At 39.4% G+C, this 25,539-nt stretch overlaps 1 long non-coding RNA gene across 3 annotated transcripts in view; it reads left to right on the top strand.

Annotated features, from left to right (window-relative positions):
* Positions 1-3,166: 3,166 nt before the first annotated feature.
* Positions 3,167-25,539, top strand: part of LOC103096465 (uncharacterized) — a 38,665-nt gene continuing 16,292 nt past the window's right edge. For 2 of the 3 annotated variants that reach the window (XR_008917947.1, XR_463758.3), the window contains exons 1-3: positions 3,185-3,287; positions 3,826-3,935; positions 15,514-15,616. This is a non-coding gene — a long non-coding RNA (uncharacterized LOC103096465). Of the gene's footprint in view, positions 3,288-3,825; positions 3,936-15,513; positions 15,617-25,539 lie in introns of all 3 variants that reach the window. The other variant, XR_008917948.1, reaches the window with a different exon arrangement.

A 25,539-nucleotide genomic window follows, 5' to 3' on the forward strand; every position in this document is an offset into this window, starting at 1 on the left:
CCAATTCAAGGGTAAATGCAGGGAGATTTTGGTAATCATGTAGCATCTAAACCACAGAAGGATTGATTGAACAATAATTGGACATTTCGGGAGACGAGAGCTACAGTTTCGGCTCTGCAAGTGATGCTTCCTGCCTGAAATGCTTCCTGTCCAACTTCCATACCTCCCTCACACTCTTGAGTCCTAGAGCAGAATGTCTTGTGGGTCAGCAGAGCTTTCAAAGAACCTGTGGGATCCAGGGCTATGAAGTGAGTAAGGTTCCCAAGCAATTTTTAGCATTGCCTGATAGAAGAAAACCTTGAATTACTAACTGAATCCTGGCTGAGTTTAAAGAAGGGCTCCTAGGGGGAAGCTGGGTAGCTCAGTGGATTGAGATCCAGACCTAGAGATGGGATGTCCTAAATTCAAATCTGGCCTCAGACACTTCCCAGCTGTGTGACCCTGGGCAAGTCACTTAACCCCCATTGCTTAGCCCTTACCACTCTTCTGCCTTGGAGCCAATACACAGTATTGACTCCAAGACTGAAGGTAATGGTTTAAAAAAAAAAGAAGGGCTCCTAGATATTTGTAACCAAAAGGACATGATGAGGTTGTATAGTGTCTTTGTCCCTAGGGGCATCCTCAGTACGACTGGTAAAATCTAGCTGAGTAAATATATTTTTTTATGAATGGCCCCTACACCCCACATCTCTCTCCCTACACAAGCAAGTGCTTCTTGGTTTACTAATTCCAAAGCTGCATCAAAGATTTTTAGCACACTGCTCACTCTCCAGACTTTTTATTAATAGCAAATCATTGGGAAGAAAGCAAAGAATGAGGAGGAGGAAGTTAAGGCAAGAAATCTGTGAATCTCTGTTCATTGAGATGCTTCTGTCAGCTGATCTCTGAGCCTGAAATAGTAGTCTTGCAGGGGACCAGAGGTTGAGTCAAACAGGAAGGAAAACTTCACTTCATGTATCCATGTCAGTCCCTAAGCCATCCTTAGTCACATGAGAGAAGAAGTAGAACAGAGGAGGGATGAGCCAGAGCTATTAGACAGGGAAGGACGTCAGCAAGAGGAAGCAAAAACACTGGAGGTGGGACAGTGCCAGCTAAAAATGAACAGTAAGTGGGCAAGAGGAAACATCGAGCATTCAAGTGACAATTCTTTAAAAAGCTTTCTCTTTTACCCTGCAAGAAATGGCAAAGAGAGGTGAGAATGTGCCGAGTGCTGCCAGTGGAGATTAATAAGATGCAAGGCTCTATTTATAGTCAATGTGAACAGCACATATTTTTTAATCAACTCCTTTTAAATATATAGTCCTATTCTCTAGACTTTAATTTTTCCGTTTTCATCAGGAAATCTATATTTGCTAATATTTTTCACTTGTTCAGATGACTATTCCTCTCTGTCTCTGTACTCCCATCTACAAAATTCAGGTGATGTATTAAACATTTGCTAAGTGTCTGTGTGGGTAAGGCAGGATTCTGGGTACAGGGGATACAAAAATAAGAAAGTGCACCCCTAAATCATAGATCATAAGATGACAGACTTAAGAGCTGGAAGGATCCCAAGAAGTTGTTGAATCTAACTCTCTCATTTTACAGATGAGGAAGTTGAGACTCAAAAGGGGAGCAACTTGTCCGAAGTCACAAAGCAAGCCAATGTTCATCAAGATTTAAATCTTCAGGGGGCAGCTGGGTAGCTCAGTGGATGGAGAGCTAGCCCTAGAGACGGGAGGTCCTAGGTTCAAATCTGGCCTCAGACACTTCCCAGCTGTGTGACCCTGGGCAAGTCACTTGACCCCCATTGCCTAGCCCTTACCACTCTTCTGCCTTGGAGCCAATACACAGTATTGACTCCAAGACAGAAGGTAAGGGTTTAAAAAAAAAAAGATTTAAATCTTCACCTTCCCAACTCTGTTCTTATCCACCACATCTGCCTTCAAAGAGCTTATATTTGAATCCTCAACCAAGTGACCAGATGCACAGAGATTCATAGAGAAAAGATAGTTTGAAGACAAAGAAAGTACTTGCAAAAGGGAAAGGGGAGAATCAGAGAAGACTCAGCAAGGAAAGGCGAGACATATGAGCAGAATTTTGAAGAAAAAGAAGATAAATCAGGGTTGGGTTTGGGGGGAGTATTTTGAATATGATCTGGCTATAGCCTAGGAATACCTTCCTCCTCCTCTACTTGTGAAACTTTTTCATCTAAATTTGTCATGTTTATTTCTATTAACTTTTTATTAATTTTTTAAATTAGTCCTTTTTTAATTTATTAAGATCTTTTTGTGCCCTGATTTTAGTATTCAACTCCCAAACTATGAATCTGAAAAGCAATCCATCTATGCCTTCTTTCAAGTCACTGAATAAATTGATAAACACTGACAAAAACCATCAAACAGAAAAGCTAAGAATAGATCCCTGGATCATTTCATTGCAGATCTCCATCTTTGTTGGCATTGACCCATTAGTGGTCTCATTGGTCCTAACCATTCCATCTTTCCAAGTCTACTTAGAAGTATAACTTCTAATGCATATTTCTTTATCCCATCCACAAGGACAGCCTGAGAGACTGTTAAATAGTTGGATGAAATAATGGCATTTCCCTGATATACTAGACTAGTAACCTTGTTCAAAAATGAAATTAGTTATGTCTGCCATGACCTGTTCCTGATAATACTATGATGGATTTTAGCGATCACAATTTTCCTTTTCAAATGTTCAAAACCATATTCATAAAAATGCATTCTAGAATTTTGCCAGATAGTTCGGAGATGCTGCCATCTTCATTTTATTTTTGGAAAACTGGGTCTAAGCTTGAAGCTTATGGCATTTCTCCTCTTCATATTTTTTTAAAATAATGAACAGCAGCTCAGCAATCCTCTCTTGTTAATCCTTTCTTGTCAGTCTCTTGGGGATGTGTGGTTTGTCTAGGCTTGACAACTTGGAATCATCAAGGGCTCTTACTGTCATGTTGCTAACATTCAGGTCCAGCTCCCTACTTATCACTTTTATTTTATTCATCCCAAAATGAAAAATGGGAGGGGGATGAAAGCACACATGTAAATATATATATATATAGTAATTAGAATTTTGTACCCCAGAATTCCATTTCCCAGCATCCCACTCTTCTCCTGTCATTATGTGCTGATGTAGGCAGGCTATAAATTCTATGTAGTTCCACCTCTCGCCCTCTTCTCTTCCTGTGGTGGCAGCTGTGGACATGGGGTTTGGGAGCAGATAGAAAAGCTTAGGCACATGGTTTTATTTTGTTAGATAATTACTTTTTTATTCCTTTACTTCAAGTGAGTATTAGTAAATCTTATAAAATATAATAGTTGGAGTTATTGTATATTAATTTTAATCTTACAATATGGATCTATCTATATCAAGAGACAGACAGACAGACAGAGATAGAGAGACAGAGAGACAGACAGAGAGATACTTTGAGGTTTACAATGCATTTTACATATATTATCTCCAGTGAGAGCTATTAAGGCAGAGCTTCAGTAATTGATAAATCAGAGACAACTTTTGGATGGATTTTTCATGTCAGGATGCATTTAGGTGTGACTGACAACAGTAGAGATTGAGTTGAAGTAGCCAACAGCCAGCAGGGAGAACTACTTGTGCCTAACAACACTAGAGACAATACCTTGCCAAATGACAGCTGAGGATGCAACCAGATGCCCAGATCTGGTTAGTCATCACTCAGTGTAGTTTCTCTCTTCCTCCAGTCTGGTCAGGAGAAGAAGAGACAAGACGGTATGAGAGGTAGACCATCTACTGTTCTAAGAGAAAGCATTCTCTCCCTCCCCACCCAATTTGTTCTTTTCTTCACAGATGTGGGATTTGGGGGAAGGAATTGTCATGGGCTTTCATCTGGCTGTTCAGTGACCTAGGAGATAAAGAGCTGGGGCCTGAGTTGAAATCCAATCCCAGATACTTACCAGGTAGGAAGGCAAAGTGGTCCTCAGTTTCCTCATCTGTGAAATGAAGACATTTGTACCCATTTCACAGGGTTGTTGTGAGGATCAAGTGAGATAATGCATGTAAAATCTTTGCAAACTTGATAGTGTAATATAAATGTTAACAGTGATTGCTATTATTATTGCTATTGTTGTGAGACATCAAGGAAGTTTTTATGGCACAAGCTTTTCTGATGATTTTGTCCTGTCGAATGATTGGCTAAACAACATGGCAACATGGTAATGCTAGTTCTGGAATCCAAAGACCAAAGTTCAAATCTCGTCTCTCAATGCTTTTACTTCATATATGAACTTGGGTAAGTTAGACAGCCTATCTAGGTGTTAGTTGCCTGATCTGTAAAATAATGAGAGGGATGAACTAGACAGTCTCTGAAGACTTTTCTAGCTTTAAAACTTTGAGCGTAAGGGTCAATTAAATGTTAAGATTTTGATTTTTTTTTTTTGGTGATTTACCTGGTGTGTGAATAAGACTAGAAAAGAAGAGGTACTCGAGTCAAATATGTATAGTTCTATATGTATGTATATATATATGATGTATTTATACATATATATGCATGTGTAAACACATCGGTATATGTGTGTGTACATCTCTATGTATATGTGCCTATTTATGTGTGTGAATGTATGCATGAGTGGATATATACATTTATGTAAGTGTCTATGTACATGTATGTCTATATATACATCTGTAGCCCCCATAGTGTCTAATCAATGAACAAGTACTTATTAATCACCTGCTATTAGCTGTGTACTGTCCTCAGCACTGAGGGATACAAATGTGTGGGTGAGGCAGTGCTTGCCCTGAGGAGCTCCCATTCTAACATCAAGCTCAATACTGGATATTTCCTCACTTAAACATTTCCAGCCCCTAGTCATCTATCTGATAGAACCAGACATCCATTTCACCATTCATTTATTTCTACTATGGCAGACAGGCATGTCCATGATCATTCCATCTGGCCCATTTCTTTTCAAATCATTTACTGCAGCTTTCATTTAAAACATAACGTCTCAAATAGAAATGATTCATTAAAAAATGATTCACAGGAAAATAAGGTTTTGGCTCAGAGTTAAGTCCTGCCTATCTCTGACACAGATCAGCTCTGTGACCCTGGACATGTCACTTACCCTCTCACTGCCCCTGAGCGACTCTCCAAGACTTTAAATTGCAGACCAGTTACAGATCTGTGTCTGTGGAGAGAATTTCCAAACTGAGAGTTACTCCATGCTGATGAAATCTAGGCCAAAATTACTGTTAAAGCATTCAAAATTCAGAGAAAATTATTAAATCTTCAGTTCAATCAATTCCATTTATTATGCACCTACTATGTGCTAGGCATATGGTAGGCATTCTACCATAGGCTTCCTCAGGGCAGAGGACTGGGACTCACTCTCCATCTTCTCTTCAGGGTCCTGTGCTAGATGTTGTGAAGCAGAGATGGAGAGTGAGTTCTAGCCCTCTGCCCTGAGGAAGACTATAGTAGAGGAGAGTCACAAAAATTAGGCACAGGTAACTATCTATACAATATAGAACCAAAAGTCCAGCTAATAGCCACCTGAGATTGAAGCCCAGAGAAAAGAGCAGCTCTCTCTTGGTCATCATGGACGGGAGTATCTTGTATCATCCTCCATGCTCCAATCAAGACCAAATGTCAGTCTCAAAGCCCCTGGTGTTTGATCACCAAAAGATGCTGTTATCACATAAAGGAAAGAAATGTCCACAGCATGAGCAACACAACTTTGCGGTGATGGAAGGCGGCACATTTTAGAAGCATTTCAAAAAGTCCTTGGTTTGATTCCAAGAAAAGCCTTGCACAGCTGGCTTGGCATCCCTTAAAAAGAGGATGATAGATTGAAAAGAAAAAGAAAAAAATACACAAGCTCTAGATCAAACATAAAGGCAAACAATTCATACTCTTTGAACAACATTGGAAGAGAAAATGGATTCACACGAACCATCCCAAAGGCAGGTGAAAAGAAAACAAAGGCAAAAAAAGAAAGGAAGAGTACCCTTCAATCCCTCCCCTCCCTAACAAGTCAGATCCACAGCCATTCATATTCCTTGAGTCCTTTGGGTCCTTCCTTCCCTTCCATGCTGCCATATTGTCAAGCCCTTCTATCCTTGATGACAAGGATAATAGTCACAATGGATAGTGTCCTTTAAAGTTTTCAAAGCATCATGCATATATTATCTCATTTGATTCTGACAACAATCCTGTGAGATAGGTACTATTAGAATGATAGAGATTAAGTGTCTTGCTCAGCTGCCCATCTAGTAAATACTTTTGGGGGTTGTTTGGTTGTTCCAGCCAAGTCTGACTCTTTGTGACCCCATTAGGGATTTTCTTAGCAAAGATATTGGAGTGATTTGCCATTTCCATCTCCAGTTAATTTTACAGATGAGAAAATTGAGGCGGAAAGGAGTTAGATGATTTGCCTGGAATCACACAGCTAATAGCTGCTCTCTTAGGTGTTTTGTGGAGATTCGGACATGTCTTCCTGCCTCCAAATCCAGTACTCTATCCAGGCTACTGGGTGGTATAATAGTGCAGAGTGCTGGTCCTGGAGTCAGAAAGACCTGAGTTCAAATATGGCCTTAGACACTTATTACCTTGGGCAAGTCACTTAACCTTTTACTGCTGTTTCCTCATCTATAAAATGGAGATAATAGCACCTACCTCCCAGAACTGTTCCGAGAATCAATTAACAGTATCTGTATAATGCTTAGCACATTGCCTGGAGTGTAAGTGCTATATAAATACTTGTTTCCTCCCATCAACAAAACAATAAATCAAGTCCTAATTTGTGGTACTTGCCAATTTCAGAGGTATAATTGCTCACACTGGAAATTTAACAATTGTCTCTCCTGAATGGATTAACATTAGGTAGAGCACATCTCTAGACAAGTTTTGCAGTCTCCAGACCAGGGATTTGTTTTCTGGGGTTCTCAATAAATGTATATTGCTAATTATTTTTCCCTAGTCCAAAAATGCATCAAAGTCCCAAAAAGCTCCTCACTAGAATCTTGTCACAAAAGAATGAATTTCAAAGAGGACTGATGACATAATAAATTGATGTCTTGACTCACAAGTGAATTGTACTTAAGTGAGGCAGAATTGCACCAAGTTGTCAGTCTCACTCCTTCTGGCAATGGCCCAGAACACAATGGATGACCTTGGTATCTTTGATGTCTGACCAAGCTCTAAGTACTCCACAATGCTTCCATCCCTTTCTTGGCCATTGGAACAAATTGTTGTCTACCTCTCATTCCATCTGGGGAAGTCTCCACATGCTTGAGATAATCATGCCTCTAATTTACCATACATTGGATCCCTGTCAGTTATCCTCCACCTGCTTTAGCCTGTCTTCCAAGACAGTTTGCCAAGGTATGGCCACTGAACAATGCTATCTTGAAGACACTGAGAGTTGGGTGAGAATTGGGCACCAAAGGTAGATGAACATCCCTGAAAAGGATTCAGAAAGCTCTCCCACCAGAGGTGCTAGTCCTCCCAGAATATTCCATACACTTGAGTCTCCCTGTAGACCACAGCGGGAGTGACCATCCCTTCCAGACACAGGCACTCTGTGGATCGTGGCCTGACACAGCTGGTTCCCCAAACTGCAGAAGGCCCTTGGCATGGGAGACTCCCCCAGAGAAGTCTCTCTTGAGACTTTTGAGGACAATAGTCCAAAAAAGAATACCCAACTGCAAAGTAATGGCAAAAAAAAAAAACTCCCATCATCTCTCACCTCCATATCTAATCCATTGCCAAGGTTCCATCTTTGCAACATCTGTCAAATGGATCCCCTTCCCTCCTGTGACATCACCACCACTCTGGTAAAGACCCTTATCACTTCATGAGTGGACGATTTCAATAGCCTGCTGGCGGGTCTTCCTGCCTCATGCCCATCTCTGTCCATTCTCCATTCAGCCACATAAGTGATTTTCCTAAAGTGCAGTTCTGATCTTGTCACTCCCCCACTCAATAAACTCCAGTGGCTGCCAGTTGCTTCCATGAGCAAATGCAAAATGCTCTGTTTTGCATTAAAAGCCCTTCATCACCTATTCCCTTGCTTCCTTGCCAATCTTCTTGCACCTAAGTCCCTAATACACACACTTAGATCCAATAACAATGACCTCCTGGCTGTTCTAAAAACACCATCTCTCAGCTCTGGACATTTTCTCTGGCTATCCTCCATGCCTAGAAAACTCTTCTCCCAACTCTGAATACTGACCCCTTTGGCTTCCTTTAAGTTTCAGCTTGAATCCCATCTTTTCCTGGAAGCCTTCACTGATGTCTCCTAATTCTTGTGCCTTCCTCTGTTAATTACTTCTTATTCATCCTGTCTATATCTTGCTTTGTCTATATGTGTCTACATGTTGTCTCCCCCATTAGAATGTAAACTCCTTGAGGCCAGAGACTGTCTTTTGCCTCTTTTTGTATCCCTACACCTGGCATATAATAGGTGCATAAAGCTTCATCCTGTTTGCCTCAGGGTGAAGTGACTTGCCCAGAGTTACACACAACTAGGAAATGTTTGAAGCTGGATTTGAACACAGGAAAATGAGGCTTCCCAACTCCAGGCTTGGCATTTTATCTACTTTGCCACCTAGCTACCAATAGGTACTTCATAAACATTTATTGATTTTTATTGATTGATTCAGGTTTTTCCTCGAAAGTACAATCTGAACTCAGGCACTAAAGGACTGCAAGGAGATGGGCTGGGAGAGGAAAGAAAGGGAAGGGAAGACTCAAATTATCAATTACGACACCAATCCTACCCTCACATTCATAAGCCTATGTCTAGGAGGTTGGACCACTTGGCATTTTAGCAATGCCTGAATTAATACAGAAAAATAAAGGTTGTCCCCTTCAAAATTGTTCTTCTCTAGGCTTCATATCTAGGCTACTTGGATAATCTCTTTGAGGATTGCTTTCTGATTATTATACACAAGACACTTTGTAAAGGTCTTACTATTTCAGTCATGACTTGGGTGACAAATTCTTTATATTATGCCACTGACTGTGTAAGGATAATTTTAGTTTTGTGACTTGAAATCTAAATAATTGGTCACCAGGGAAAATTCCCAAATAATAAAATATCCAAGTCAGCTGGGAATTATGGTGATTTTAATTAATATAGAGAGAAGGAATTAAGGAAAGGAGAGATAGAGAGAGAGAAAGAGAGAGAGAGAAGAGAGAGAGAGAGAGAGAGAGAGAGAGAGAGAGAGAGAGAGAGAGAGAGAGAGAGAGAGAGAGAATTCATTTAAACTGCTCTTACTCAGGCTGAGCCAGGCAGTAGTTAAAGGCCTTGGCCAAAGTGGCCTCCCTGAGCCTAAGGGAAAGGGAGTCAGTCTTATCACTCACCATAAGACCATCTCCAAGCTGGGTTCCAGTCCTCCACTGAACTCAATCTCCTAAACTGAGTTCCAAGATCCTGAACTGACTTTTTAGCCTCCTTTTAAAGAGAATTTTCTCTTATGTCACCTCCCCTAAATTTTCACATCTACCAATCATAGTAGACACTTTTTTCCAGGACTGCCCATTCTTAGTTCTCACCACTCTTTAGTTCTCACCTTCTCTGGTTAGATTATATCTTTTGAGTTACTTCACACTTCTTTGTTAAGCTTACCCTTTTGTGAGTTACTTGACCTTTTTGTGATTAATTTAACCTTTACAAGTACTTAACACCTTTTTGTATTAGATCTAAAAATAGACTTAGCTTAAGGTTCTAGCTTCACTATAAGGTATGAGTTGGGGACTTTCATTGTTCAATTAGGATTTTACAACTTTATCTTCCCCTAAAGTATGTCTAAGTATGGGTGGAGTAATGTAAAGTTCCAAAGACATTACTGATTCTTGTTAGACCAAGTTTCTCCATTGTTACAATAAGGAAATAGCTAAATCAAATCTTCTAAAGTACAGTCTGAGTAGTTTTTAAGATTCACACTGGAGAGGAGGCGGAGTCAAGATGGCAGCTTAGCAAGCAGCAAAAGTTCAGACCTCGTGGAAGACCCTTCCTTACCGATACAGACTGAATGCTCCTAGAGCACCAAAATTCAATCTGAACAACAGGACAGAAGCGGGGAACCCTCATTCTGGACTCAAATCAAAAGGTACGCCCCCTCCCCAAAAGCCAGAATCTGAGAATACTCAGGGCTAAGGGGAAGGCAGAGGGAAGGTCCCAGGACCCCTCCCCCACAACCCAGAGGGCTGAGCCCCCAGCAGCAGCGGGAACCTCTGAGTGGGCAAAGGTGCTGGTTCGCAGGGTCTACCTTGTGAGCAGCAGGGCGCCGGGCTCTGAGCACCCAGCTTGGACAGCGGGGAGGAAACCAGGGAGAAACGGCCCTGGCTGAGTCCCTCCATCAGGCTCCAGTCTCACCATTGCCTCGGGGCACATCCAGACCAATCCAGTTAAATCTAATCCCATCAGAACTCCTCAGAGTTTAGGGAGGCAGGCAAAGGCACTTGCAGACAGCAGAGAAGAAGCTGGAGAGAACTGGAGAGAGCCTGGGCGGCCCAGCCTTCCAGGAATCTTCAGAGCCTCAGAGTTTCATACCACATACAACCCAGCCCAATTGAACTCAATCCAATAAAAAGCCTCCAGAGGACAGGGGAGCTAACATTCCCCTAGAGACTGTACCAAGAGATCTGACAAAGCTCCAAGAGGGGAGACTGACAGCCCCAAAACCAAAACAAAATGAGAAGAGCAAGAGCACAGCCAAATACGGGGAGCAAAAAAGGGGTAAACTCGAGCAAACAACAGAAGAAGAAGAAAGAAATTACAATAGACAGCTTCTGCACAGGTAATGAGCAAAGAGCGAATGAAACAGAGGGAGAGGGATCAGCAAAGGAAAAATCAGAAATCGCAGCGAATTGGATACAGGCTTTGGAAGAACTCAAAATGCAATTCAAAACACAATTAAGAGAGGCTGAAGACAATTGGGAAAAGAACTTAAAAACTAAGATAAGTCATCTGGAAACAGAAAATAGTGTCTTGAAAGCCAAAATCAACCAGCTGGAAAATGAGGCAAAGGAGATGAAAGATGAGGCAAAGCAGATGAAAGATGAGGTGAAGAAGATGAAAGATGACCTTCAAAGAAAATCCAACCAAAAGGAAAAGGACGACCAAAAATCTAAGGATGAAATCCAGTCTTTAAGAACCAGAATACAACCACTAGAATCGAGCGACCTCACAAGGCAGCAGGACACTATAAAACAAAACCAAAAGAATGAAAAAATTGAGGAAAATATGAAGCATCTCATTCACAAAACAGAGGATTTAGAAAATCGTTCAAGGAGAGACAATTTAAGAATTATTGGCCTACCAGAAGACCATGACAAAAGAAAAAGCCTGGATATTATATTATAGGAAATTATTAAAGAAAACTGCCCTGAAATCCTTGAACAAGAGGGAAAAGTGGAGATTGATAGAATCCACAGATCACCTCCTGTACTTAATCCCCAACTGACAACACCCAGGAATGTTATAGCCAAATTCAAGAACTATCAGACCAAAGAAAAGATATTACAAGCTGCCAAGAAGAAGTCATTCAGATACCAAGGAACCACAGGATCTGGCTGCATCCACACTGAAAAAAAGAAAGGCATGGAATAAGATGTTCCAGAAAGCAAGGGAACTAGGTCTACAACCAAGAATCAACTACCCAGCAAAACTGACTATATTCTTACAGGGGAAAGTATGGTCATTCAACAAAAGAGAAGAATTTCAAGAATTCGTAAAGAAAAGACCAGACCTGAACAGAAAATTTGATGTCCAAGCACAGAACTCAAGAGAATCATCAAAAGGTAATTAAAAAAGAGGGGAAAAAGAAAAACAAAACCAAAAAAAATTTTTAAGAGACTCAATAAGTTAAAATGATCCGTATCCCTATAAGAAAAGAGGTCATTGGTAACTCTTAAAAACTGTTGTTATTACCTGGGCAGCAAAAAGAAGTATACTTAGAGGGAACAGCAACAAACTGTATAGGATGAAAGGACAAGACATAAATAGGTATATAGATATATGCATGCAAAAATACATACGCATGAGTATGCATATATATAACTAGAGCTTAAAAATAGGTTAATATTAAAAGAAATGGGAAAAGAAACAAATGGGGGTAAATTTATATGTCATAAAGAAGCTCATGGTGGGAGGGGGGAGAACATCAATACACTGGAAGGGTAAAGAGGTCAGAGACAGGAAATACTCAACTTTTACATGCTTTGAAAGTGACTCAAAGAGGGAAAAACAATCCAATCCAGTGGGGACAGAAAATAGATTTGCACCCTATAGGGGAGTAGAAGAGTAACAAACAGTCTGGTGGGGAGGGAAGCAGTACAAGAGAGGGAGGGAGCGGGGGGTTAATTTTAGAAAGACTACAGGGAAAATAAGGGGGAGGAAAAATAGGGAGGGGGTAGAAAGGGAAGTAAAATAAGGGTGGGAACAAGGGGGACTGTTCAAAAGCAAACATTGGTGTAGAAGGAAATAGTGAAAGAAGAAAAGGCAGGTAAAGGAGCAGAAATCAAAATGCTGGAAAATACACAGCTAGTAATCATAACTCTGAATATGAATGGAATGAACTCACCCATAAAACGCAAGCAAATAGCAGAGTGGATTAGAGTCCAAAACCCTACCATATGCTGTCTACAAGAAACACATATGAGAAAGGTAGATACACATAGGGTGAAAGTAAGAGGGTGGAGCCAAATCTATTGGGTATCAACTGACAAAAAGAAGGCAGGAGTCACAATCATGATATCCGAAAAAGCCAAAGTAAAAATAAATCTAGTTAAAAGAGATAGGGAAGGTAATTACATCCTGATAAAAGGCAGTATAGACAGTGAGGAAATATCTGTACTCAACATGTATGCAACAAATGGCTTAGCATCCAAATTTCTAAAGGAGAAACTAGAGGAACTCAAGGACGAAATAGATAGAAAAACTATACTAGTTGGAGACCTGAACCTTTCTCTATCCAAACTAGATAAATCAAATCAAAAAATAAATAAAAAAGAGGTAAGAGAAGTGAATGAAATCTTAGAAAAATTAAAGTTAGTAGACATGTGGAGAAAAATAAATAGGGACAAAAAGGAATATACCTTCTTTTCTGCAGCACATGGTACATTCACAAAAATTGACCATGTATTAGGGCATAAAAACATTGCAAACAAGTGCAAAAGAGCAGAAATAATAAATGCAACTTTCTCATATCACAATGCAATGAAAATAATAATTAGTAAGGGAACATGGAGAGGTAAATCGAAAATTAATTGGAAATTAAACAATATGATTCTCCAAAACCAGTTAGTTAAAGAACAAATTTATGGAAAGTAATGAATGCTGGAGGGGATGTGGCAAAGTAGGGACACTAATTCATTGCTGGTGGAGTTGTGAATTGATCCAACCATTCTGGAGGGTATTTGGAACTATGCCCAAAGGGCAATAAAAGACTGTCTGCCCTTTGATCCAGCCATAGCACTGCTGGGCTTGTACCCCAAAGAGATAATAAGGAAAAAGACTTGTACAAAAATATTCATAGCTGCACTCTTTGTGGTGGCCAAAAATTGGAAAATGAGGGGATGCCCTTCAATTGGGGAATGGCTGAACAAATTGTGGTATATGTTGGTGATGGAATACTATTGTGCTAAAAGGAATAATAAAGTGGAGGAATTCCATGGAGACTGGAACAACCTCCAGGAAGTGATGCAGAGCGAAAGGAGCAGAACCAGGAAAGCATTGTACACAGAGACTGATACGTTGTGGTACAATCGGAGGTGATGGACTTCTCCATTAGTGTCAATGCAATGTCCCTGAACAATCTGCAGGGATCTAAAAAACACTATCCACAAGCAGAAGATAAACTGTGGGAGTAAAAACACCGATGAAAGCAACTGCTTGACTATAGGGGTGGAGGGGATATGACTGAGGAGAGACTCTAAATGAACCCTCTAATGCAAATACCAACAACATGGAAATGGGTTTGAATCAAGAATACCTGTGATACCCAGTGGAATTGCGCGTGGGCTATGGGAGAGGTGGTGGGAGGGGGGAGGGAGGAAAGAAAAGAAAATGATCTTTGTTTCCAATGAATAATGTTTGGAAAAGACCAAATAAAAATTAAATAAATAAATAAATGATAGGGGGAAAAAAGATTCACACTGGAGACCTATGTTGAAGAGGCATGCATGCAAAGGACATAATCTGTTAGTCAAGTGAATATTCCATTTTGAAATGTTGCCATGAAAAAAGAAGGAGGAGGAAGAAGAGGAGGAGGAAGGAAGGAAAGAAGAAAGGAAGAAAGAAAGATAGATAGATAGTGGTCCTCATATTTCTCTGATTGACTCTGTTTCACAAGAGTGACTGCATTGCTATTTCTCCCAATATTCCCTAAGCTAAGGCTACCTGTAGAGAATAGGGAAAACCCTGTCCCTCTTACCTTGTCCTCCATCCTTTCCTGTCTTCCCCAAATAAAACCTTGCTTGAGAAATCAAGAGAAAAGAGTATTTCCCCTGAAATATTATAACTCACACTGAGTGACTTGAAGGGAAAGAAGAGGGGGAAGGGGAAGCTGAAAGTCTTCTGAAGAGAGGGAGGGAATGGGAGAAATAGGGAAGAGGGTAGGCAAAACTTGATCCATTAGTCATTCAGTATCCCATCAATATACACCCTCAGAATTAATATCTATTACACCTATTGAGGTTCCCAAAGAGAATCCCAATGGTGATTATGCAGTTGTTGCACCAAAACAATAAATACTTTGGTTTTAAATAGACATCATCTACGATATTGTCAATATTCCTCTTGGTCCATCATCTCTACTCTTTCCCTATTAAAAAATGGGACTCTGCCCCTTGTAGTGATTCTAAATTTTGACAAGATGAGCCAGCATTAGTCCATCTTAACTGGATTTCAGACCTCTTTTTTTCTTTTTTTTTCCTTTTTTTTCCTTCCCCCATTTCCTGCTATGCCACTGATATGTACCTCCTTCACTCACCTAGCCTCTCAACCCCCTCCCCACCAGATTTACATACAAATATCCCTTGTTTTATTGTGCTTATCTTTATTTTACTTCCCAAATGTTGTATTTTTAACAAATTGAAGGGTTGTAGCAATCATGCATTGTGGAAGTCTATCAGTGTCATTTTTTCCCAATGGCAAATGCTCCCATCAAGTGTCTCTGTGTCACATTTTTTCAATTCTTATAATATTTCAACCTTTTTCATTATTAACATATCTTTTATGGTGATTTATGATCAGTGATCTTTGGTATTAATATTATAATAGTTTTGGGGATCCAAAAACTATCCATATAAGGCACATTTAATTAATAAATGTTATGTGTTCTGAATGTACCACCAACCAGTCATTCCCATATTCTCTCTATCTTCTCTGTCTTCCCTATTCCCCAAGACACAATAATATCAGGATCAGGGCAATTAATAACCCTACAATGGCCTTAAAGAGTTTAAGTGAAAGAAAAAGTCAATTGATGAGGCAAACCTCATTATTGTCTTATTTTCTTAAATTGCCACAGCCACTCCAAACTTCAGACTCCACCACCCTGATCAGTCAGCACCCAACAGCAAAGAGGCAAGATCCAACACCAGCAAAAAGATTAAGATTTGCTGAATGTTCAGGTGATGGTTAACATTTTTTAGAAATAAAGTATTTTAATTAAGATATGTACATTGGGGTTTCTTTAGACACATTATTACTAAATACTTCATAAACTACCGTATAGTGTAAATATCCCTTTTATGTGTACTCGTAACCAAAATAATCATGACTTACTTTGTTGTAGTTTTCTGGATTTGAACCTGCAATACCTCTGAGATGTTGTATTCCTCCGTTAGAATGTAAGCTTCTTGAGGACAGGCATTATCTTGTTTCATTGTATTTGCATTGTTTTGTGCAATTATCTCTGCATTATTTAGCACAAAGTGCTTAATAAATGCTTTATTCTATTTTTAACAAAACAGGTACAGATATATCAACCTAGCTTCAGAAACTATTCGCAAATGTTTGGTCCAGTGAAAATTGTAATCATCTTTTGAGAATTCCATTTATTATGGTATTTATAGCCCTTCACAGCTTTGGCAAGGTTCAAGGACTTTAGGGGAAACATCTTAGCTCTGCTACTTATTTTCCTATGTTACCTTGGCTAAGTAACTTAGCTTCTCTGAAGTTCAATGCTCCTTTTCTACAAAATGAGAAAGTTGGACGAAATGACCTTCAGGGTCCATTCCAGCTCTAAGTTATTGTCCCCTCATCTCCGACTCCAATATCAGTCCAAACAGTTAACATTAGTTGAGCTCTCATTTTAATATGGTCCTGAAATGGAAAAGGAAGAAGATGGAAAGAAACTTCTCAGGATGAGATTTCCTTATAACTGAATTTCTTCTTAACAATATTTTGTTATACTTAAATTCTGACCTAAGAAGTGCTTAATGTCTCTGGCACCCTGGCATGAACCAGGCTAAGCAGATTCCTTTATTTCAGAAGGCAGAAAACAAAGTCCCTCGATTAGGTTATGGTCCATTTCTGCCATTATGCAAGAGTCGTTGTCTTTCCAGATTAGATATTCTAGCTCTTGTCCTCAGACTTGGGGTTAAGTAATGTTTCATTCCGTCCATTAGCTCAGGTCTCTATGGATTCTGGGATCTAGAAGTGCCTGACAGATTGTATCAGACATCTCTAATTGGTCACTAGCTTTAAAACTCCACCATTGAAAAGCTGTTTACCATATCAGCCCTTACTCTTCCTTAACTCAATTCCTCTGTAATGATTTCCAGGAGCAGGAAGGACTTTTTTCCAGCCATTGTTAAAAAGTTTGTTGGCAATATATCAGATGGAATATTATTTATGTAGCCAGGTGATGAGGCTAGTTCCTTGTATTTGTGATTTTTTGTATCCTTTATTTTATTTAATCACAACCTCTTTTACAAGTTATTTCTCAGGCCACCCTCATGAAATGAAAAAACACTGTCCCCATTTTATAAAGCTATTCGATGGGTGAGTGGTTTGCAAGTCTGAAGCAGATCTTTTCCTTCTCCATATACCACCCTACCCTCTAGAAATACCTCTCTTTTAAAATAAGTTCTCAAACTCAATCCTCGATGTCCCTCATGGTTTATGGTGCCTTTTAATTTTCTTTCTTGCTCAGTTTTAAAAAACAAAACAAAGCAAAAAAAAATCACCTCCCATTTTTAGAATAAGTTTGGTCTCGGGCAACATGATCTTAGACAAGTCCATTAATTTCTCAGAATCTTCAATTTCTTCTCTCTTAAATGGAGTTGGATTAGATGGTGTTTAAGGTTGTTTCCAGCATCAAATATAATATCCTATAATCCTGTTATCCCATACATCTCAATCAAGTAATTTATTGAGTACCTAACACATCAGTCAGTGCTATATGTGAAGCATATACACACACATACACACACTGACCAAACTATACCTGCCCACAGGCGTTTATCATCTAATAGATCCAGTGAGTGAGCCCTGGTGAGACATCTGCTTATCCTCCCCCACCTAATTTCCATTTATTCTCTTCTCAAAACTCTCTAGAGAAGGTTGAACTCTAATTCATTCCATCAATTAATTATCTCTACAAATCTATAGCATATTTTGATAACTATTCTTTTATTGGCTTGGAAAGAATACTAATTCTGGTATCTGAGGATCTGGGTTCTTGGGCAAGTTACCCTTTCAGGCCTCGGTTTACTCATCTGCATACTGAAAAGACTGGATGGCCTCTTAGGTGTCTCCTGGCTCTGGGCTTATGATCTATAAGATATTTAATGGTGGGAAACACACCTTTTACTTCTTTTACCACATTCCCCACAGCTCCACAATCCCTTTTACAATCTTCCCACACAATGGCTGCTCGATAAATGTACTGACAGGCTGAGAGAATCAGAATTCTCTCTTTCTCTTAAAAATTCAGTTTAGAGGGCAGCTGAGTGGCTCAGTGGATTGAGAGCCAGGCCTAGAGATGGGAGGTCCTAGGTTCAAATCTGGCCCCAGACACTTCCCAGCTGTGTGACCCTGGGCAAGTCACTTGACCCCCATTGCCTAGCCCTTACCACTCCTCTACCTTGGAGCCAATACACAGTATTGACTCCAAAACGGAAGGTAAGGGTTTTTTAAAAAAATTCAGTTTTACTATATCAATAATAGCTGCCATTTACACACTTGAAGGCTTGCAAAGCACCTGATGTTAATTATCTTATTTGAACCTCACATAAGTCTTAGGAGACAAGTACTACAGGTATTTTTATTTCCACTTTACAAACAAGGAAACTGAGGCTGAGATAATAACTTGTCCAAATTCACATAGCCAATAGCAATAGAGCCAGGGATCAAACCTAAGGCCTCTGATGCTGTATCTAAAACTCCATCTATTGCCCACATAGCCTAGGTAGCCTTTAGTGTGTTGGAAAAGGAAGAAATGGTAGGGGGGAGTGAATGAGGTTTGGTTAGGGCAATCCCAGGATAGCAAATATTTCCCTCATCTACTATGATGTCTATCTTGATTGAGATGTATGGGATAATAAGATTATAGGATATTATATTTGATGCTGGAAACAACCTTAAACACCATCTAATCCAACTCCATTTAACAGAGAAGAAATAGAAGATTCTGAGAAATTAATATTCTATAGATACAGATAGATAGATGGACAGATGGATGGATGGTTGGATAGATAGATAGATAGATAGATAGATAGATAGATAGATAGATAGATAGATAGATAGATAGATAGATAGATGGATGGATGGATGGATGGATGGATGGATGGATGGATGGATGGATGATTGATGGATAGATAGATAGATAGATAGATAGATAGATAGATAGATAGATAGATAGATAATTACTAGGTAGGATAACAGAGTGCTGAACCTGAAGTCATTAAGACTCATCTTTCTGATTTCAGTTCTCTTGTAAGACACTACCTAGCTTTGTGACACTGGGCAAGTCACTTAACCTTGTCAATCAATAATAAAACAATAAATATTTGTCATGTTCCTACTGTGCTTTTTTTGTTTGTTTTCACAAAAGTTTGTTGCTGAATTGTTAGTGTTAAGGACATGCTTTGCAGTGGTCTTGAGCAATAGTAGCTATGTGATCTTTTAAACTTTCTAGTAAAAGGGAACCTATTCTACACTTTCTGAATTCTTTTACTACTCCTAAACTTAAGATGTATGCGACCTGCATAGAAACAGAGAAGGTTGAGGCTAGAAACTCTAAAATAGTAGAAGCACCATTTTAATCAATCAAAGTACCTGGGGAATGAGCTAGTATTGATCATTCATTCCCCAGACATTCTAGTGAATTTAATTTTTTTGGACCTTTGAGCATTAACCAAGAATCTATTTGTGTTTAATACTTTGTGGGAAATACTTCTTAAACATATTAGTCTTGTTTCAAGAATACTTGAATCTTTGTTTTTTTGGTGATTTAGAATACTTAGAATTCAGCATAGTGGTTCCAAACATAAAATCTAACTGAAAAGGACTAAAGATATCACAGCTTTAGAGTTGGAAGGAAGAAATCATCTAGTCCAACCTTCTTATTTTGCAGATGAGGAAACTGAGGTCCAGATTTGTTCAAGGTTGCAAAAGTTCTAAGAAATATATCTCTATAGGGGTCTCAGAAGTTTGAATTGCCTGGAATCCAAAGAATGAAAATTGGGAGAGAGAAGGAGACAGAGAAACAGAGAAAGAGAAGAGAAAAGTTATTGTTCAATCATTTCAGTCATGTCCAACTCTTTATGACCTTATTTGGAGTTTTTTTAGTAAAGATACTGGAGTGGTTTGCCATTTTTTTCTCCAGTTCACTTTATAAATGAGAAAACTGAGGCAAACAGAATTAAATTGAAGCAAACAAGATTAAATCACTTCCCCAGCTAGAAGTGTCTCTGAAGCAAGGTCTTAACTCAGGAAGATAAGTCTTCCTGACTCTAGGCCTAGTACTCTATACACTGCACTGCCTAGCTCCCTATAGATATAGACAGACAGGCAGAGATAGATAGATAGATAGATAGATAGATAGATAGATAGATAGATAGATAGATAGATAGAGAGAGAGAGAGAGAGAGAGAGATAGATAGATAGATAGATGGATGGATGGGTGGATGGATGGATGGATGGATGGATAGATACATGGATAGGTACATAGATAGGTACATAGATACATAGATAATATATGAATGTATGCACCTCTTGTTACATATGAAAAGCCATTTTGGTTGGTATGAGTCCCACCCTTTGACTGGGCACATGTGTACTATAAGAGGACACTAGAGGCTTTGTAGTTCCCTGGCATCCTGGAAGAGGGGTCTTTGTCCTACATGACTCCAACAGAGAGACCCAGAAGGAGTGACATCAATGCTTTATAAGAGAAGGGACTGAGGAAGTGAGAGACCTCTTTGGGAGACTGTTGGTCCCTGTTGCTAGAGACAAATTTCTTGATTTGCTTCTACCCTTTCACTATCCCAATTCTTGAAATTTGCTTCCAATTCATCTAAACTTTGATTCTTCCTTGTGACATTTTTTTCATTATGAGCTTTTTCTTACTTCATTTTATACTTTTTCTGATAACATGAGCTTTCTTTCAAACTGTCAGAAAAAGTCCAATAAGATAGTTTTAATTCCCAGTAACTAAAAATTGAAATCGTGACATTTACATGTGCAGGATGACCAGCTCTGATCCATAAATGGGGGGGGGGGGTAAGAGTTGAAGCATTTCAAAGGAAATGGCATCCAGGAAATGTCAGCTTTCCTGGAGAGTTCAAGGTCACATAGTGAAATACTTTAGATTTTACAGAATCACACATTATTCTACTAGAATAAAATAATCAGCTGACCTGGTAAAAATGAATTGGACTGCTCCCAAAGCATAGTCAGGCTTAGCCTGATAAAGAAAACTTTGTCCAACCAAAGAATGTATAGTTTTGTGTCTAGAGTCTACAAATCCTGCTTTCAGTTCTACTTAAGTGGGGTGAATATAAACTTAATCGATGCTATTTATTCTAGAATAATCTAGAATAATCTAGAATAAGCATTTTCAGATTTAAAATAAATGTAATTTTTATAGGAAATTGGAAATCCTTCTCTGTTTCCTCCACGTATTCCAGTCAATATGCTTACATATTTGCTAGACGTGGAATTTAATGTCCTAACACAATCCAGCTGACTTTAAGAAATCAAACACTCTTCGGGAATTAACAACAGATGATCATCAGACATTCCCAGAGTTCACCACTTTGAACATTTATGTACCCTGCCCAGTAACTGTTCATTAAAAAATTGTGAGGCTTTTGTGGTTTGGGTTTTTTTAAAAAACTAATGAATTAAAAGGGAGGAATCTATCACTTATGATTAGTTGCTAAATTCTCCTTTACCCTCTTACTCCCTCCCACATTCCCACATACTAAGAAAAGGATTTCTTTTCCTTTCTTTTTCTTTCCCTTCCTTTTTTCCTTTCTCATTTTCTTTTCCTTCCTTTCTTCTTTATTTCTTCCTCTCTTTCTACTCCTTTTCCTTTCTTCCCTCCTTTCATTGCTTCTTTCTACTTGTTTCTTCCTTTCTTCCACAAGAAAGGATCTTCCTATCTCAACCAGGCAGAAGTACAATGGGCGCATTCCCAATGCTGACTGATATCGAAGCTTTGACCTAGTTCATTTATGACCTGGGCAGTTCGTTCCTCTTTGGAAGCCTGCTGGGCTCTCCTCTTGTGGAATTCGAAGGGTGGTCGCCATATTGAGGCCAGTCAGTGCAGGCACCAGTTGGGCTTTACTACTAATGCAACTCAGATCTTTCAGGCTCAAGGAATCCACCAAGAAAGCCTAGTAGCCTAATAGCAAGGATTACAGGTGTGCATCACTATGCCCAGTCAGTCTTTTGAGGGAAACAAAAAGGGGTAAATAGCAAGAGATAGCAAATAACTTAGAAATTTCAGAGGTTTCTTGAGATGAACTGTGATCATATCCAAAAAGAGGTGATTGTGAAGTTTTTTTCTAGTCTATAAGGGCTAAAATAATGAAACCACTAAATAGAATTCTCCAGAAAAAAATGAAGGCAACACAAGTACAAATTACTCGAATTTCTTGTGTATCCTTATAATAGTGAATTTTAAACCCAATGGTGATATTCCTGGGTCAAAGAATATATACAATTTTATAACTTTGGGGACACAATTCTAGATTGTTCTCCAAAATAGTTGGATCAGTTCACATTTCCACCAACAGTATATTTTATTTGTGTTCCCATTTTTCCACATCCCTTCCAAAATTTGTCATTTTGCCCATTTATTATCTTGGCAATCTGATAGGTGGGAGATGGTATCTCAGAGTTGTTTTGATTTGCATCTATCTAATCAATAATGATCTAGAGCACTTTATAGGTTTGATTTCTTCATCTAAAAACTATTCATATATTTTGTCATGTATTAATTGGATAATGAATCATATTCTTATGAATTTTACAAAGTTCTCTATAATATGAGACCTCTCTCTGAGAAACTGACTATAAAAGTTTTTCCCCAAAATTTCCTACTTTTCTTCTAATCTTGGCTACATTGGTTTTATTCATACAAACCCTTTTTGGTATAACATATTCAAAATTATCCATTTTATATCTCACAATGCTTTCTATTATTTATTTATAAATTCTTCTCCTATCCATAAGTCTGAGAGTTAATATGTTCCCTCTTCCTCTTCTTCTAATTTGTTTATCATATCTCCCTTTATGCCTATGCATCCATTTTTATCTTTTTTTTGGTACGTAGTATAAGATATTGGTCTATATCTAGTGTCTGCCAAATTGCTTTCCAATTTTCCCAACAATTTTTATTAAATAATAGATTCTTAACTCTAAAGCCTAGATCTTTTATTTTTGTGATTTGTAAAGTGAAAGTTGGAAAAACACTGAGTCAAAGGTCCTCAGTTCAAATCCTACTTCTGAAACTACCTAAGTGAGCTTGGACAAATTGCTAAACCTTCATATATATCAATTTACTCACCTATAAAAAGAAGAGGTTGGACTATATGGTCTCTGAGTCTTTCTAAATCTAGAACTTTGATCCTATGAGTCAATAAACTGGATTCAAATTGTGAACCTGGGAATTGACTCCCATTGCCAAGATGGCAGAGTAACATTCAAATCATGAGTCTGCCACTTACCAGTGTTATGGAACTATAGGAAGCTAGAAGAGAGCTATAATGGGATATTTTTGTACCTGGAGCAAAATGGGCAGAAGGAGAAGTTAATTTTAGATATAGTCACCTGGAGAAGGGTACAGAGGAATATATGGGCATTGTATTGCTATTGCTAAAATCCTACCTCTAACATATATGTACTATTTATGTGCCCTTGGGCTAGTTACTTCCCTCAGCCTTTATTTCCTCACCTATAAAATGTGACAGGTGGCACAATGAATAAGGCTCCAGACCTGGTGTCAACTTCCCAAGTTCAAATTCAACCTCAGATAGTTCCTAGCTGTGTGACCTGTATGACTCAATTTCTTCATATATAAAATGAGATAGAGAAGTAAATGGCAAACCACTACAGTATTTTTATAAAATGGCAGCTAGATGGTTCCATGGAGAAAGAGCCAGCTCTAGAGATAGGAGGTCCTGGATTTGAAACTGGCCTCAGACACTTCCTTGCTATGTGACCCTAGGCCTTAACACCAGTTGCCCAGCCCTTGCCACTCTTCTACCTTATTGGTTCTAATAGAGAAGGTAAGGGTTTAAAAAGAAAAGTAGAGAAAAGAAAAAGAAATCTTTAATGGGATCATGAAGAGTAGGACACAATTGAAATAAGAGAGCAACATCAAAATGAGGAAGTGGGACTACATGACCTTTGAGATTTCATCCAACTCTAGATTGATTGGTGGAGGGGAAAAATAAAGACAACAATGAGTAGCAAAAAGAACAGTTCCAGAGCAGAGGGTTTGAGTCCAAATCCTGTCTCTGAGTCTTTCCAACTCTGTTACCTCACTTCTCACTCTGCCTCAGTTTCCACACCTATACAAAAAAGGGTTGGATTAGTTGACCCTTGAAATCTCTTTCAGCTCTAAAATCTTTGATCCTAGAAATCATCCCAAAACAGTCTTCTTCTTGCTTAACTAGTCTACAATATGTTTAAATTGCCTATAGGAAACATAGAGTGAAATCTTCCAGATTACATGGCAAGAGGAGGTTATCCCCTAGAACAGTGACAGGGAACCTTTTGGAACTTTTTAGGGACCCTGTGCCATGCTCCACCCACCCCCAAGACTACGCCAATGCTGTCCCCCACACTGTGTGCCATGCCCCACCCTCAACTGTGTGCTCTGTCCCCTGACTGCACGCAGGGGCATGGCCATCGAGGATACCAGTATGTACAATTAGAGGAATACATCATCATTCCCTGCCTGGAGGTAACAGGATTCCAGTGCAATTTCTACATAGTGCATGAGTCATAGTAAAAGGAAAAGGGACAGTGACCCAAGCCTTAACAAAGCACTTATACCAATGTGCCTGGGGATATTCAAAGTGAAAGGCTGCCCCTAGCACTGAAGTGGACACAAATTTCTGGGAAGCCTCAGGCATTTGGTAGCCTGGGGGTGGGATGGGGATTGTCTTCTCTTTGAGGGATCTGCTTTAGCTACTACCAATTGAATTAGGAAATTATCTGCCCAGGCACCTGGGTGCACATAGTTCAAAATGCAAGAGAAGACTGCCACCTGTTCTGGGGTTTTTTGGGGGGGGGAGAGAATAAAAGGTTTAATGCAAGAGACATGAGGGCATGTATTCTGCCCTTCCAGTTTTACAGAAGTGGGGGTTCATAGGATGACTTGATGGGGACCTTCCCATCCAGGTGTTAGCTGGTTCAATCTCTCTGTTTGGACTGGGTGTGTGACTTTGTCTCCATCCTCCTTTGAAGGATTAGGGAGGATCTGAGTAGTATACTCCCTTAGGGCTTGATGAATGAGTCTGAGCCCTAGATTTGCTCAGGGGGTTATTTTAACTAGGGTCAGTGCAATCAGGAGGGCCTAGACCCAATCAATCTTTTGCTTACAAAAGCAAGGTTGTTACCTGTTCTATTCACCTAGTAAAGTTCCACAAAGATTAAAAGGACTTTGTACCTTTTGTAAGGTGATAGGTGTGAAGAAGGAGAATCGATCACCAGTCTGAGGGGAGAGGCTACCTCCAATGCTGGGATCCTGGGATCCTGATATAAGGCATGCACCCCCACCACTGCTCAGCTCCCAGGAGGCAGGGGTGGATGTGGGCCAGAGGAGAGAGGCCACACCAGGAGCTGTGAACTCAGACCAGCATGCCCCACCCCTCATATTTGGGGGAGAGGCCAGCCTCCCAGATAGTCAAGCCAGGGTCCTGAGAATGCTCATGGAAAGGCTTCCATGTGCCATCTTTGACATGCATTCCATAGGTCCACCATCATGTCTCTAGGAAAGCAAAGATGCCTCTGTTATCTCTATAAGGGAAAAAGAAAAGGATTTACCTGTGAAAATCATGGTGGTTGGGGGGAAAGGGATTTCTTTCCTAGT

The sequence above is a fragment of the Monodelphis domestica genome, chromosome 3 (assembly GCF_027887165.1).
Source record: "Monodelphis domestica isolate mMonDom1 chromosome 3, mMonDom1.pri, whole genome shotgun sequence".
Lineage (NCBI taxonomy): Eukaryota > Metazoa > Chordata > Mammalia > Didelphimorphia > Didelphidae > Monodelphis > Monodelphis domestica.